A 13253-nucleotide genomic window follows, 5' to 3' on the forward strand; every position below is an offset into this window, starting at 1 on the left:
AGCCCGAAGGAGAGCCCGGTTCATCACCGGAACTCCACAAAATGCCTTTGCCATGCTTGATTCAGCGCAGTGCAAAGGAGAGCATCGGAGCATGAGCTGCTCTGATACGCTTGTCAGGGCGGGCGGCTGCCTGGGTAAAATTCTGGGTATGTCCAGGTTCAGCTCTGAACCCAGACAACCCCTTAAAGATTCTTTTCATATCCAGTTATCAAAGTTCCTGGACCTATAGGACCTTTTTCAAATTACAGCATATAAAATGAAAGATCTTTTCATGTATTTGTTGCATCTTGTTCTGCAGTGACTTATCAAGTAAAGATCTTGAGGTTGATGCCTGATGATCTAATGTATATTTAGATTGTCTGGTTTAGTTTATACCATGTTCTGAAAATCTGTCTCAATGCACGAAAATTCAGTCTCCGAGCCAAAAGTCTGTCCCAATGTGCTACAAATCTGGCTCCAAAAATGTTTCCCAATGTGCCTAAATTCTGTCCCAATGTGCCAATGTCTTCTCTCCCAGCCAAAAATGTTCCCCAATATGCCAAATGTTGTCAAAAATAGGTCCCAATGCAGCAAAATTCTTTCTCTGTTCTAAAGCACCAATATTCACTCTCAGCAAAAAATTTCACCCAATGCACAAAATGTCTCTCTCCCAGACAAAAATGTGTCCCAGTGTGCCAATCTTTAAATCTAAAAACAGTCTCAATGTGCCAAAATACATCGGAAAATCTTTCCCAAAAAGTAAAAATTATGTCTGCAAGTCAAAACTGTGCCCCAATGCACCAAAATTCTGTTCATCACAAACTTTGGCCCATCTCTAGGTTGGTCTAATCTTTGGAGCTTTTATGAGACACCAACTTTATAAATGTATCTAAAAGGTAGACAAAAGCTCCCCCCCCCCCCCCCCATCACGCCTTATAGTATAAGGCCAGTTTTACATGAGCATGTTCAGTCCGGAAAACATGCTCTGTGTGATGGCATTTTCTGGACCAAATAAGTCAAAGTGCAGGTCTACTGTACTCGCACAATACCGTGAGTATTGTACATCATTCATAAGTCATTAGGATGTTGTGAGTTTGGGTCAGAGGAAAAGTATTCAGTCCTGGAAATGCTGCCATCACACGGAATGTGTTTCCTGGACAGAACACACGTGTATGAAAGAGGCCTAACACTAGGGTTGAGCGAAGAGCACTTCGGATCAGAGATATGAAGTCACTTCGTTCAAAACTTTGCTTGACTGCTGTATGGAGACCTGTCTCCGTGCAACATTCAAATGTATGGGCTGTGTGGAGGTCAAACTCGTTAAAGAGGTTGTGTAATTTCGACAAGTGGAATTTATCATGTAGATAAAGTTAAAACAAGCCACTTACTAATATGTTGTTATTGGCTTGATCCATTTTTCCATCACATTATACACTGCTCGTTTCCATGGTTAAGACCACCCTGCAATCCATCAGTGGTGGCCGTGTTTGCACAATATAGGACAAAGTGCCAGCCTGTCTGGTGACCGGGACCATGGGAGCTCACATAGGCTGCTGTTTTTTTCTATAGTGTACAAGCACAACCACCACTGATGGATTGCACAGTGGTCGTAACCATGGAAATGAGCCTTGTATAATGTGATGGAAAAATGAATCCAGCCAGCAAAGGAAGCAATATGGCTAATAACAATATATTAGTAAGTGCCTGGTATTAACTTTCTCTACATAATTAATGCTACCGTATTTGCTGAAGTGACAAAACCCCTTTAAGTCCAAAGTCTTGCAGGAATTTGGTGAAGAACTTTGGACTTCAATTGTACAATTTGAAATCAATTTTTAAACATCAATCTGAAGTCGGCTTCGCTCGACCGTACCTAAAACCATGAAATGTTGAGGATGTCAGGAAAAGTCATTCTCTTTTGTGCATCCAAATAATATGAATGTGACAAAAATGAGGTCCAACAACATTTTGGCGCAAACAGTGCCAAGAAGGTGGCTCACATATCACAGTAAATGTGGTGCGGTAGGCAATTCAGCAACAAATACAAAGTAACAATAATTTTACAAAGAAATACCACTTTTCTCAGGCTAGACAAAGCCTGAGCCCACAGGTTCCTTGCACCAGAACCTGCTTCTCCTAACCTATATTACATGAGACTTAAGATGTTCCATGTTACTCCTTAGTGTAAACTAAGTTCAGTATCATGAGTCATTCCAGAAATTCCGAGAAACTTTCTGTTCCGTAAAAGAAACATCCTGAACATGATTTAACAGGCATTGTGAATGCTAATATATACACCGCTCAATTGGCTAGGCAGTGACAGCCCCTGACAAAACAAGCATGAAATATAGAAATTTGGGGCTTTGATTGACATCTGCCAGCGCGGTTGGAAACTTGTCTCCAAGTTGATATGTGTCTGTTTTTTGAGGCCTGTCCTTTATGCTATGATTGTGCTGGCTGTGTAACAATGATGTGGAGCAAAGAGAGAAAACCATCATCCGTTATGCATAAAATGTCAGACTTTATTGTAGCACCCATTAAAATCCATCATACCATGTATTCACAGCTTACGCGTTTCAAGCCGTGACTGCCTCTTAATCATAGCATATAGGTATAACACACACAGTAAATTAAAGGAACAAACTGCCAATCAGAAGCAGGATCATGTGATCGGCACCGAGGCGCAGTAGAATCAATAAAAATAAACCTTAGGTCACAGAACTACATGAAAAGCTACACAAATATAGAAAGGCTGCGTAAGTCAATGGGGTTGTGTCACTTCAGCAAATGGCATTTATCATGTAGAGAAAGTTAATACCAGGCCCTATCTAATGTATTTGTATTGTCCATATTGCTTGCTGGCTGGATTAATTTTCCATCAAAATGTATGCCTCTCGTTTCCATGGTTACGACCACCCTGCAATCCAGCAGCCATGGCCGTGCTTGAACACTATAGGAAAAAGCGATGTGTGAGGGCTCATTTTTTGCGGAACGATCTGTAGTTTTTGGTAATACAATTTTGGGATGTGTATGACTTTTTGATCACTTTTTACATTTTAAAATCACTTAAAAAAAATTGGGGGGGGGGGAAATAAAGTGATGAAAAAACGGTGAATTGGCCATTTTTATTTTTTCCCCCTTGCACCATTCACCGTATGGGATAAGTTTTTGTTATGGTAATAGTATGGGCGTTTTTACATACAGCAATGCCTATAATGTTATATTTTTTTATTGTTTCTTTTTATTTTGGGGAAAGGGGGTGATTTAAATATATATATGATAGAAAAAAAAAACAGCGGCAGCACCACCCAGAACGAGGTAAATGAAAAAAAGGCAGGTGCAAGGTCAAAGTACGGCAACAGGTGCTTACCCACTGATATAGAATAAAAATCGGACTGCACTCCAGATGAATCTTCAATGAAACAGTGTGTTTTTATTCACCCATCTGATGGCAAAAAACAACGTCTCGGCTCATACATGAGCCTTTCTCAGGCGAGAAAGGCTTGAGAAAGGCTCATGTATGAGCCGAAACGTTGTTTTTTGCCATCAGATGGGTGAATAAAAACACACTGTTTCATTGAAGATTCATCTGGAGTGCAGTCCGATTTTAATTTTTTATATATATATATACAGTTGAAACCAGAAGTTGACATACACTATATAAAAAGACAAATATGCTTGTTTTTCTCAATATCTGACATGAAATCAGAATAAACTATTCCTGTTTTTGGTCAATTAAGATTACCATAATTATTAGTATTTACCAAATGCCAGACTAATGAGAGAGAGAGAATGCTTTATAGCATTTTTATTACTTTCTGCAATGTCAAAAGTTTCCATACACTGAGATTACTATGCCTTTAAACCATTCTGGACTGCCCATATGATGATGTCATGTGTTTGGAAGCTTCAGTTTGGTGATTAGAGACACATTTGGATGTATTTAAACGCAGACCTGAAGCACACTGCTTCTTTGTGTAGCATCATGGGAAAGTCTAAAGAAATCAGCCAAAATATCAGGAGGAGAATTTTGGACTTGCACAAGTCTGGCTCCACCTTGGGTGCAATTTCAAGATACCTCAAGGTGCCGCGTTCATGTGTACAAACAGTTATACACAAGTACAAACAAGATGGGAATGTCCGGCCATCATGCCGCTTAGGAAAGAGACGGGTTCTGTGTCCCAGAGATGAGCGCGCTTTGGTCCAACATGTGCTTATCAACCCATGAACAAAACCAAAAGACCTTGTGAAGATGATGGTGGAAGCTGGTAAGATTGTGTCAATATCCACAGTGAAACGAGGACTGTATCAACATGGGCTGAAAGGCCACTCTGCCAGGAAGAAGCCATTACTCCAAAAGAAACATAAAAAGCCAGATTAATGTTTGCAAATGCACACAGGAACAAAGACCTACATTTTTGGAGACATGTCCTGTGGTCTGACAAAACTAAAATTTAACTTTTTGGCCACAATGACCATCGTTACGTTTGGAGGAAAAAGGGAGAAGCTTGGAAACCTAAGAACACCATCCCAACTGTGAAACATGGGGACAGCAGCATCATGTTGTGGGGTTGTTCTTCTGCAGGAGAGACTGGTGAACTTCACAAAATAGATGGCATCATGAGGAAAGAAGATTATGTGGAAATACTGAAGCAACATCTCAAGACATCAGCCAGGAAGTTAAAGTTTGGGGGGAAATGGGTCTTCCAAATTAACAATGACCCGAAGCATACTGCCAAACTGGTTACAAAGTGGCTTAAGGATAACAAAGTCAATGTTTTGGATCGGCCATCACAAAGCCCTGATCTCAACCCTATTGAAAATGTATGGGCAAAGCTGAAAAGGCAGGTGCGAGCAAGGCGACCAACAAACCAACAAACATGGCTCAGTTACACCAGTTTTGTCAGGAGGAATGAGCCCAAAATTCGACCAACTATTTTAAGAAGCTGGTGGAAGGATATCCAAAACATTTGACCCAAGTCATACAGTCTAAGGGCAATAGTACCAAATAATAATGAAATGTATGTAAACTTTTGACTTTGCAGAAATTAATAAAAATGCCTTAAAACCACGGACGTACCGTCAATATAGGCAGACCATGCCGTTGCTATGGGGCCTGTGAGGTTGAGGGGCCCGGCTAGGCTGCATGTCTCCGCCCCCTTTCTGATTTAAACATATTAGAGATAAACACGGGCCCCTGTCCTCCTCTTGATTCCTACCCTCTTCCTTGCCATAGCTGCCTAATTTGCTGCTTATTGGCCAGCTGACACCTGACCTCCGGTCTGCTTCTGCCGGCATGAAGCGTCACAGTCCAGCGTCCTGAGCAATGTGAGAGCCTATCCATCTTCAGTGCAACCTGCAGCAGATGCCCTGAGACCCTGCGATCTGACAGCCTGGCTACTAGACAGTATGTATGAGTGACTGACCCATCCAGCAGAGGCAACTGCAGCAGAATATTTTGTGAGTAACTGTTAAGAGGGTAAATAGTCACTCACACTGTGCAGCAATGTGGAGGGGGGGGGATATGAGGAGGGTCTGTGTGGCTTTCACTACTAGTAATAGCTTACTATAAGTCCAAGGCACACAGCAGACATACAACACTTCCCTCAGAGACACATCACCTCCCCCCATAGAAATACAACTCCTACCCCCACACTTATGCTTCAAGTTCTAAAGGGCAATTCATTCCCTGCCTCTCATTGCCCTATTAGTAATATTCTATATTTAATAAGGTAAAGATGGGCAGAGACTGGATTCCCTCTTGAAGCATACCATATCTTTATGTATGTGTGTATATACAGTGGATATAAAAAGTCTACACACCCCTGTTAAAATGTCAGGTTTCTGTGCTGTAAAAAAATTAGACAAAGATAAATCATTTCAGAACTTTTTCCACCTTTAGGCCCCATGCACACTGCCGTGTTTCACAGCCGTGTGCGGGCCGTGGAACCGCGGCCTGGATCCCTCCTGAGAGCAGGAGCGCACGGCGTCACTGGTTGCTATGACGCCGTGCGCTCCCTGCTGCCGGCACAGTACAGTAATACACTGGTATAGATCATACCAGTGTATTACTGTATTGCGGCGGCAGCAGGGAGCGCACGGCGTCATAGCAACCAGTGACGCTGTGCGCTCCTGCTCTCAGGAGGGATCCAGGCCGCGGTTCCACGGCCCGCACACGGCTGTGAAACACGGCCGTGTGCATGGGGCCTTAATGTGACCTATACACTGTACAACTCAATAGAAAAACAAACTGAAATCTTTTAGGTGGAGGGAAGAAAATAAATAAATAAAAGAATGTGGTTGCATAAGTGTGCACACCCTCTTATAACTGGGGATGTAGCTGTGTTCAGAATTAAGCAATCACATTCACAATCCTGTTACATAGGAGTCAGCATACACCGGCCGTCATGTAAAGGGCCTCTGATTAACCCCAAATAAAGCTCAGCTGCTCTAGTTGGTCTTTCCTAAAAAATGTTCTTAGTCGCATCCCACAGCAGAAGCCACGGTCCACAGAGAGTTTCCAAAGCATCAGAGGGATCTCATTGTTAGAAGGTATCAGTCAGGAGAAGGGGACAAAAGAATTTCCAAGGCATTATAGATACCATGGAACACAGTGAAGACAGTCATCATCAAGTGGAGAACATATGGCCCAACAGTGACATTACCAAAAACTTGACGTCCCTCCAAAACTGATGAAAAGACGAGAAGAAAACTGGTCGGTGAGGCTACCAAGAAGCCTACAGCAACATTAAAGGAGCTGCAGGAATATCTGGCAAGTACTGGCTGTGTGGTCCATGGGACAACAATCTCCCGTATTCTTCATATATCTGGGCTATGGGGTAGAGTGCCAAGACGAAAGCCTTTTCTTACCAAGAAAAACATCCAAGCCAGGCTACATTTTGCAAAAACACATCTGAAGTCTCCCAAAAGCATGTGGGAAAAGGTGTTATGGTCTGATGAAACCAAGGTTGAACTTTTTGGCCATAATTCCAAAAGATATGTTTGGCCCAAAAACAACACTGCACATCACCAGAAGAACACCATCCCCACAGTGAAGCATGGCGGTGGGAGCATCATGCCAAGGGGCTGTTTTTCTTCAGCTGGAACTGGGGCCTTAGTTAGGTTAGAGGGAATTCTGAACAGTTAATATTGGCACAAAACCTTCAGGCTTTTGCTAGAAAGCTGAACATGAAGAGGAACTTCATCTTTCAGCATGACAACAACCCAAAGCATACATACAAATCAACCAAGGCATGGCTTCACCAGAAGATAAAAGTTTTGGAATGGCCAAGCCAGAGCCCAGACCTGAATCCGATTTAATATCTGTGGGTCAATCTGAAGAGGGCTGTGCCCAGGAGATGCCCTTGCAATCTGACAGATTTGGAGTGTTTTTGCAAAGAAGAGTGGGCAAATCTTGTCAAGTCAAAATGTGCCATGCTGATAGACTCAGATCCAAAAAGACTGAGTGCTGTAATAACATCAAAAGGTGCTTCAACAAAGTATTAGTTTAACTTATGCAACCATATTATTTTATTTTTTATATTTTTTCTTCCCTCCACCTAAAAGATTTCAGTTTGTTTTTCAATTGAGTTGTACAGTTTATAGGTCACATTAAAGGGGTGAAAAGTTCTGAAATGATTTATCTTTGTCTAACTTTTTTTACAACACAGAAACCTGACATTTTAACAGGGGTGTGTAGACTTTTTATATCCACTGTGTATATATATATATATATATATATATAATGAAAAAAACTATTGACAGCACCACCGGAATAAATAGTATACCCAAACAAGGGGAAGGGCAGGTGCAACGTCCAAGTATGGTAACTGGTGCTTACCCACCTGTAGACAGCCAAAAAATCGGACTGCACTCCAAACGGTTCTTCAGTAAAACAGTGTAAGTTTTATTCACCCATATGGTGGCAAAAGCGACGTTTCGGCTCGTACATGAGCCTTTCTCAAGCATTGATAAAGAGTGCACAACATACATATATAGGTGTACCAATCAGAGCAATCAATAAATCAGCATAATTCGAACATTTACAAAAGTCAGTGAAAAAATATCCAAATATTCATAAAAAGACCGTAATCATAATGATCAATAAAGTGACAAGTGCTACAAGAGTGTAAAGTGCAAAATGCGATACAATATCATATAATTAGGGATGAGCGAAGTCGAACTGTATAGTTCGGGTTCGTACCGAATTTTGGGGTGTCCGTGACACGGACCCGAACCCGGACATTTTCGTAAAAGTCCGGGTTCGGGTTCGGTGTTCGTCGCTTTCTTCGCGCTTTTGTGACGCTTTCTTGGCGCTTTTTGAAAGGCTGCAAAGCAGCCAATCAACAAGCGTCATACTACTTGCCCCAAGAGGCCATCACAGCCATGCCTACTATTGGCATGGCTGTGATTGGCCAGAGCACCATGTGACCCAGCCTCTATTTAAGCTGGAGTCACATAGCGCCGCCCGTCACTCTGCTCTGATTAGCGTAGGGAGAGGTTGCGGCTGCGACAGTAGGGCGAGATTAGGCAGATTAACTCCTCCAAAGGACTTGATTAACTGATCGATCTGCAGCTGTGGATCATTGAGCTGCTGATCCTCAATTGCTCACTGTTTTTAGGCTGCCCAGACCGTTTGTCAGTCACATTTTTCTGGGGTGATCGGCGGCCATTTTGTGTCTTGTGGTGCGCCAGCACAAGCTGCGACCAAGTGCATTTAACCCTCAATGGTGTGGTTGTTTTTTGGCTAAAGCCTACATCAGGGTGAAGCTGTCACACCAAGTGCATTTAACCAGCAATAGTCTGTTTATTTTTTGGCCATATACTACATCAGGGGCAAGCTGCGCCCGTCACCAAGTGCATTTAACCAGCAATAGTCTGTTCATTTTTTGGCCATATACTACATCAGGGGCAAGCTGCGCCCATCACCAAGTGCATTTAACCAGCAATAGTGTGGTTATTTTTTGGCCATATCCCAGTCTAATTCTGTCACTAAATCCATACCGGTCACCCAGCGCCTAAATACTAGGCCTCAAATTTATATCCCGCTAAATCTCTCGTTACCGCTGTCCTGTTGTGGCTGGGAAAGTTATTTAGTGTCCGTCAAAGCACATTTTTTGTTCTGGGTTGAAATACAATTCCCAATTTAGCAATTTAAAAATTTAGTGGTTTCTGCTGTATCAGAGCTATTTGAAATCTATCCCTAAAAGGGTATATAATATTCAAGGTGCACATTGGGTCATTCAGAATAACTTCACACACACCCGCTACTGTGTATTTCCAAGTCTAATTCTGTCACTAAACCCATACCTGTCACCCAGCGCCTAAATACTAGGCCTCAAATTCATATCCAGCTAAATCTGTCGTTAACGCTGTCCTGTTGTGGCTGGGAAAGTTATTTAGTGTCCGTTCAAGCACATTTCTTGTTCTGGGTTGAAATACAATTCCCAATTTAGCAATTTCATAATTTAGTGGTTTCTGCTATATCAGAGCTATTTGAAATCTATCCCTAAAAGGGTAGATCATATTGAAGGTGCACATAGGGACATTCAGAATAACTTCACACACCCGCTACTGTGCATTTCCAAGTCTAATTCTGTCACTAAACCCATACCTGTCACCCAGCGCCTAAATACTAGGCCTCAAATTTATATCCAGCTAAATCTGTCCTTAGTGCTGTAGCTGGGCGAGTTATTTAGTGTCCGTTCAAGCACATTTCTTGTTCTGGGTTGAAATACAATTCCCAATTTAGCAATTTCATAATTTAGTGGTTTCTGCTATATCAGAGCTATTTGAAATCTATCCCTAAAAGGGTAGATCATATTGAAGGTGCACATAGGGACATTCAGAATAACTTCACACACACCCGCTACTGTGCATTTCCAAGTCTAATTCTGTCACTAAACCCATACCTGTCACCCAGCGCCTAAATACTAGGCCTCAAATTTATATCCAGCTAAATCTGTCCTTAGTGCTGTAGCTGGGCGAGTTATTTAGTGTCCGTTCAAGCACATTTCTTGTTCTGGGTTGAAATACAATTCCCAATTTAGCAATTTCATAATTTAGTGGTTTCTGCTATATCAGAGCTATTTGAAATCTATCCCTAAAAGGGTAGATCATATTCAAGGTGCACATTGGGTCATTCAGAATAACTTCACACACACCCGCTACTGTGTATTTCCAAGTCTAATTCTGTCACTAAACCCATACCTGTCACCCAGCGCCTAAATACTAGGCCTCAAATTTATATCCTGCTAAATCTCTCGTTAACGCTGTCCTGTTGTGGCTGGGAAAGTTATTTAGTGTCCGTCAAAGCACATTTTTTGTTCTGGGTTGAAATACAATTCCCAATTTAGCAATTTCATAATTTAGTGGTTTCTGCTATATCAGAGCTATTTGAAATCTATCCCTAAAAGGGTATATAATATTCAAGGTGCACATTGGGTCATTCAGAATAACTTCACACACACCCGCTACTGTGTATTTCTAAGTCTAATTCTGTCACTAAACCCATACCTGTCACCCAGCGCCTAAATACTAGGCCTCAAATTTATATCCTGCTAAATCTCTCGTTACCGCTGTCCTGTTGTGGCTGGGAAAGTTATTTAGTGTCCGTCAAAGCACATTTTTTGTTCTGGGTTGAAATACAATTCCCAATTTAGCAATTTCATAATTTAGTGGTTTCTGCTATATCAGAGCTATTTGAAATCTATCCCTAAAAGGGTATATAATATTCAAGGTGCACATTGGGTCATTCAGAATAACTTCACACACACCCGCTACTGTGTATTTCTAAGTCTAATTCTGTCACTAAATCCATACCGGTCACCCAGCGCCTAAATACTAGGCCTCAAATTTATATCCCGCTGAATTTGAATACAATACATTGGGCCAAATAATATATTTGTTGTTGTGGTGAACCATAACAATGAGAAAAACATCTAGTAAGGGACGCGGACGTGGACATGGTCGTGGTGGTGTTAGTGGACCCTCTGGTGCTGGGAGAGGACGTGGCCGTTCTGCCACATCCACACGTCCTAGTGTACCAACTACCTCAGGTCCCAGTAGCCGCCAGAATTTACAGCGATATATGGTGGGGCCCAATGCCGTTCTAAGGATGGTAAGGCCTGAGCAGGTACAGGCATTAGTCAATTGGGTGGCCGACAGTGGATCCAGCACGTTCACATTATCTCCCACCCAGTCTTCTGCAGAAAGCGCACAGATGGCGCCTGAAAACCAACCCCATCAGTCTGTCACATCACCCCCATGCATACCAGGGAAACTGTCTCAGCCTCAAGTTATGCAGCAGTCTCTTATGCTGTTTGAAGACTCCGCTGGCAGGGTTTCCCAAGGGCATCCACCTAGCCCTTCCCCAGCGGTGAAAGACATAGAATGCACTGACGCACAACCACTTATGTTTCCTGATGATGAGGACATGGGAATACCACCTCAGCATGTCTCTGATGATGATGAAACACAGGTGCCAACTGCTGCGTCTTTCTGCAGTGTGCAGACTGAACAGGAGGTCAGGGATCAAGACTGGGTGGAAGACGATGCAGGGGACGATGAGGTCCTAGACCCCACATGGAATGAAGGTCGTGCCACTGACTTTCACAGTTCGGAGGAAGAGGCAGTGGTGAGACCGAGCCAACAGCGTAGCAAAAGAGGGAGCAGTGGGCAAAAGCAGAACACCCGCCGCCAAGAGACTCCGCCTGCTACTGACCGCCGCCATCTGGGACCGAGCACCCCAAAGGCAGCTTCAAGGAGTTCCCTGGCATGGCACTTCTTCAAACAATGTGCTGACGACAAGACCCGAGTGGTTTGCACGCTGTGCCATCAGAGCCTGAAGCGAGGCATTAACGTTCTGAACCTGAGCACAACCTGCATGACCAGGCACCTGCATGCAAAGCATGAACTGCAGTGGAGTAAACACCTTAAAACCAAGGAAGTCACTCAGGCTCCCCCTGCTACCTCTTCTGCTGCTGCCGCCTCGGCCTATTCTGCTGCTGCCGCCTCGGCCTCTTCCTCCGCCTCTGGAGGAACGTTGGCACCTGCCGCCCAGCAAACAGGGGATGTACCACCAACACCACCACCACCACCTCCGTCACCAAGCGTCTCAACCATGTCACACGCCAGCGTTCAGCTCTCCATCTCACAAACATTTGATAGAAAGCGTAAATTCCCACCTAGCCACCCTCGATCCCTGGCCCTGAATGCCAGCATTTCTAAACTACTGGCCTATGAAATGCTGTCATTTAGGCTGGTGGACACAGACAGCTTCAAACAGCTCATGTCGCTTGCTGTCCCACAGTATGTTGTTCCCAGCCGGCACTACTTCTCCAAGAGAGCCGTGCCTTCCCTGCACAACCAAGTATCCGATAAAATCAAGTGTGCACTGCGCAACGCCATCTGTGGCAAGGTCCACCTAACCACAGATACGTGGACCAGTAAGCACGGCCAGGGACGCTATATCTCCCTAACTGCACACTGGGTAAATGTAGTGGCAGCTGGGCCCCAGGCGGAGAGCTGTTTGGCGCACGTCCTTCCGCCGCCAAGGATCGCAGGGCAACATTCTTTGCCTCCTGTTGCCACCTCCTCCTTCTCGGCTTCCTCCTCCTCTTCTTCCACCTGCTCATCCAGTCAGCCACACACCTTCACCACCAACTTCAGCACAGCCCGGGGTAAACGTCAGCAGGCCATTCTGAAACTCATATGTTTGGGGGACAGGCCCCACACCGCACAGGAGTTGTGGCGGGGTATTGAACAACAGACCGACGAGTGGTTGCTGCCGGTGAGCCTCAAGCCCGGCCTGGTGGTGTGTGATAATGGGCGAAATCTCGTTGCAGCTCTGGGACTAGCCAATTTGACGCACATCCCTTGCTTGGCGCATGTGCTGAATTTGGTGGTGCAGAAGTTCATTCACAACTACCCCGACATGTCAGAGCTGCTGCATAAAGTGCGGGCCGTCTGTTCGCGCTTCCGGCGTTCACATCCTGCTGCTGCTCGCCTGTCTGCGCTACAGCGTAACTTCGGCCTTCCCGCTCACCGCCTCATATGCGACGTGCCCACCAGGTGGAACTCCACCTTGCACATGCTGGACAGACTGTGCGAGCAGCAGCAGGCCATAGTGGAGTTTCAGCTGCAGCACGCACGGGTCAGTCGCACTACAGAACAGCACCACTTCACCACCAATGACTGGGCCTCCATGCGAGACCTGTGTGCCCTGTTGCGCTGTTTCGAGTACTCCACCAACATGGCCAGTGGCGATGACACCG

Source organism: Bufo gargarizans, chromosome 9 (genome assembly GCF_014858855.1).
Source record: "Bufo gargarizans isolate SCDJY-AF-19 chromosome 9, ASM1485885v1, whole genome shotgun sequence".
Taxonomy (NCBI): Eukaryota; Metazoa; Chordata; class Amphibia; order Anura; family Bufonidae; genus Bufo; species Bufo gargarizans.